This window comes from Frankliniella occidentalis, unplaced genomic scaffold (genome assembly GCF_000697945.3).
Source record: "Frankliniella occidentalis isolate FOCC.00 unplaced genomic scaffold, Focc_3.1 Scaffold10, whole genome shotgun sequence".
NCBI lineage: Eukaryota > Metazoa > Arthropoda > Insecta > Thysanoptera > Thripidae > Frankliniella > Frankliniella occidentalis.
This window is the reverse complement of record NW_026267140.1, coordinates 3,220,853-3,225,001: the sequence shown is the minus strand read 5'-3', so window position 1 is coordinate 3,225,001 and position 4,149 is coordinate 3,220,853. Positions and strand designations below refer to the sequence as shown.

At 57.4% G+C, this 4,149-nt stretch overlaps 1 protein-coding gene across 3 annotated transcripts in view; it reads right to left on the bottom strand.

Moving 5' to 3' along the window:
- The window catches only part of LOC113217682 (1-phosphatidylinositol 4,5-bisphosphate phosphodiesterase), a 15,865-nt gene extending 12,308 nt beyond the window's left edge, over window positions 1-3,557 (bottom strand). For 2 of the 3 annotated variants that reach the window (XM_026437683.2, XM_026437684.2), the window contains exon 1: window positions 1,912-2,066. The gene's annotated coding sequence lies outside the window, so the exon portion shown is untranslated. Of the gene's footprint in view, window positions 1-1,911; window positions 2,067-3,451 lie in introns of those variants that run through there. The other variant, XM_052277390.1, reaches the window with a different exon arrangement.
- Between the last annotated feature and the right edge of the window lie 592 nt (window positions 3,558-4,149).

The window sequence follows — 4,149 nt, the reverse complement described above, 5'->3', positions numbered from 1 at the left end:
GGGGGAGGGACACCCACTTTGACGATCGGGATGGGACAAAATCAGAGGAGCAAATAATACGGGGCGGAAAGCCTCCCCCTCGGTCCGTCCGTCACCCCGTGCGACCTTTCCAATCCCTCGCGCCCCGGAGTGGCGTGGCGCGGCCTCACTGAGGGGGCGGGGGAGACAACGGGGGGAGACAAACGAGGGAGACAACGGGCGAGAGGGGGGAGGGAATGGCAATGGTGTATTCATCCACTGGGACCGCACCGTGACGACCAGCAAACGCACGCCAGCGAGACCACGACCACCGGCCAGGAAACAGAGTGGCGCAGCAAAGACGGAAGCGTCAATCCATTTACCGGACTTGGCGGCAGTCGAATACAAAAGGAAATCGTATCGATCGTATCTAGCGGCAATACGATCGAGTTGTAGATTAATTTCAGATTCGACTGGCGAGGACGAGAACTGTTCGTGGGCGGCGGAAACTATTCGTGTGTCTTCCACAGCGAGACGCGGCCGCCTGTGGAACCGAGGATAGGCAACGTGTCTTGCACCGGTGCAACGGCGTTGCCTACCATTGAGAGGGCCCAATCCACAGATGGCATTTGGTGGGAAGGTGGCAAGGTTTGCAGTTCTGTTAGAGTACGACGAGGACGATTTGTTTTTTGCCTTGCGGCTATTTAGGGTTAGGTTGGTGACTCCTTATCTATCTGAAAGAAAAAGACGCGCGATTTAAACAACTAGCTACAAAATCGATCGTGCAGACCTACATTTTTCAGCTAGGTCCTCATTCCCATCTCTCTCCCCCTGGGGGACGGCCGGCCATCGCCGTGTTTCCTTACGTAAGTGCCCGGCCAGCGCGCTCTTTGCGTAACGGGACAGGCGGGCCGGGGGCGGGCCGGGGGCGGGCCGGAGGACGGGCTGTTGTGCCGCGTCCGGAGCCACAAAGGACCGAGTAATCTGGACTGGAGCCGGAGGGAGGCACGACTCCGCCTGAACGCATCGCAACCAGCCCGGAAGAAAGGGCCGCGGGACTCGGGCGAGTCCTGCTGGAGCTCCATCCGTGTCGCAGGACGGTCTGATGATCACCGCCATCCCTTCGGTTCTTCTGCTTCCAGTTACCGAGCGTCTCCAGTGACCTCGTGCTACCCGCCCCGCCCCGCCTCTCACAATGAATGCAGGGCGGCAGCTGCGCTCGCAATCTCAGTTGCCCCTCTATCCCCCAGCCTGGCCCCCTTCCCTCGGCCTGAAAGGGATGGGAGAGTTCGGCTAAAATGACACGACGGGACGGGGTGGGACAAAGCGCCAGGCCGGCGGCGCAGCGCGGCGGTACCAGTGAGAAGGAGCTGGAAGGGAGCAGTGAATTGAGCGCCCCCCGGGAGGCTCGCCGCGCTCTGCTCCAGCTGGCTCCGGAGCCCCCCACCCCGACTCCCACGCAGCGCGCCGCCCCGCGCTCCAGCAAACACATTACTCTGAGCGCTAAAAAGTGGTGGGGACAGATTCTGGGAAAAGATGCATCGCGCGGTTAGCGGGGAGGCGCCAGAGGAGGACGTGCGGGGCCGGCGTGGCGGGGGCGGAGCGGGTGGAGCCCAGGTCGGGGGCGGGTGTCGGGCTCGGCGCATCACTCAACGGCGACCCGGATCAGGAAACTGACAGACTGCAAGCCCACGGGAAGCTCTCCCATTTCTCGGCAGGCACCGTGCGCGGTGCGGCAGGGCAATGGCGTCGACCTGATGGACCATCGTGACCCTGCCGCCCCCCGCCGCCCCCGCTCGCGGCCGGAGGCCGGGCGGGCCGGTGCGGTGCGGGGCGAGGACGGCCAGGCCCGCAGCGCGGGCGCCTGGCGGGGCGGGACTCCACGGCCGGAGCCCGGGAGGGCGGGCCCGGAGGCTGCCGCCGAGCTGCCGCAGCCGCTGGACCTCCACTCACCTTGTCTCATGATCCGGGGCCGCGCCGTGCGACCCGGTGCAGTGCCTGCTGGGCCAGCGGGGCCGCCCGCGGAGCTGCGCGGTTCTGCGCGGCGCTCGCTGCTCGGCTGGGCCTGCTGGCCAGCGCCTGGCTCTACTGATACGTCTGCCGACAAACCCCGTCGCACATGGGGGTCGGGTCACAGCCTGGGGGTTCGGGGATGTGGGGGAGAGTTTGCTGTCCCGAGGGTGGGGGGCTCGGATCGGCTTCGGGTCACAATCGGGCCGCGCTCGGAGGGCGCTCGGCTGGCCGAGGGGGAGGGCGCAGCAGGCGCAGCCACCCCTGCCTCCGAGCGCCCTCACCAACCCCTTCTCCCTCTGTTTCTCTTTTGTCCTTCCACCACCCCACGACCACCAACCACCCCAACATCCCTTTCAACGCGGCAAAGAGCACCAACCGCTGAGACACTTCGCTTGAGTCTTCTACAAACACGGGCGCACCAGTCACAAGCGTTTATCGCAGGAGCAAGTGCTTTACAGGCATGAAATATACGATTAATGTTGTGAACCAACTGAACGAGATCGTTTGCGAGAGTACGGAAAAAATAGATGAACACGTTACAATCAAAATGCTAAAGAGATACTTCTCTCAGACGTTGGCACTACTTCGCCGGCAGTTCGGCCTCGCAGCACTAGAGGGCGTCACGCACCAGCCTCGGTAACGCGGCAACATTCAAACGTCGTCTCTCGAAAGCAGACAAGTACCAGGTGAGGGGTGAGGCGGCTTCGACCCGCCCCCCACACACACATCCGTGGTCACGCATGCAGACATGCGACATGCGTGCGTGAGTGTTTGCCTCGTTTTTGACCCGATCGAGTAGGCAACCCGTCCGCACGTATGCTTGCATGCGGCACTTATAGGGATCATCCAGAAAGTATGTCCGTTTTTCTCATATTCATTCATATGCGAGCTCAACTCCTGAGAGACTCCGGGTGGGCCACACCACAGTACATGAATGCCCTACAGGCAAGATGTTGCCTACCGACCAGGCGTCATGAGACCTTGCAGAGGTGGAACTATTTGGCAGGTTCGTAGCGGCGAATGCAGGACGCACTTTCTGGATGATCCCTTACGCAGGCGGGCGGAGTGAACCAGCTTACCACTGCCAGCAACCAGGTGTTGAACGGTTTCTTGCATGTCAAACAACTTTGTTTTGCTAGTGCAGGCCGCGAGCGAGGACCTGACGCAAAACGTGATTGTAACTCTAAGGTAAAGTGAGAATATGCAGAACAGAGTAAACAGGGATATAAAACCACACCACAATGAACAGTATCTACGATCGAGGGAGAATGTACTTGCGACATTTTTGTGCCGTACCCCTGGACGCAAAAGAAAGGCGAAATAGTGCGAAAGTAAAGGCTAAATAGTCGCGAAATGCCCTGAAATGGCAGTGAAATACCACGAACGAGCCCCGTACGCTTTGTTTCCTGGTGTTTTGCCCCTCGTCTACGACAAAAATTTTCTTTGAAAAGGGAAATAGAAAGTGGACATATTAACTTACAATATCAGATGAAGAGCCGCATGCGACGATGGTCATTCAGCGACGTTCTCGTTCTCGCCTCCCTCACGACCTTCTCCTGCCCACTTCCCTCGTGGACATGACAAACTTCAAAGTCCAAGCGTCGAGACGCACCTTCGCAGTCTTCTTCATCGTGTATAATCATGTTTACTTTATGTTCTACTCGCTACCGTTAGCCGAAATACACAATACTTTAGTACACCGAGTGAAAATGTGTAAGTATTTTAATGCCGTTTTGTGAAGGAGGGGGAGAGAGAATTCTTATATTAATTTTTTTACTCGTTTCAGTTTTTGAGCTTCCATGATCCAATTTAAAAATGACCAGTCATTTAATAGAACACGACCCAAATAATTAGATCACTTTTTTCTCGACGCGAGTTATCATGCATAAGACAGACAAATACTTTTCGTCGGTGCACGGTAAAAAGAAGTTCCTTGAATTTCAAGACTCGGTCTTGGATGTCAATACAGGCGTTCTCAATGAGATCCAACACCAGGTCTTAAAATTCAAGAAACTTTTTTTAGCTTGTGGAGCAATGGGCTTCGCTGACGCCCTGCTATAACGCATGCCACGACCAAAGTCGTTCAGTCGTCACTATAATTATTGAAACGCTTTAAACCGAGCAGATTATGCACATTAATTTGTGACTAATGTGACAGTTTGGGAGGGGGAGGGGGAG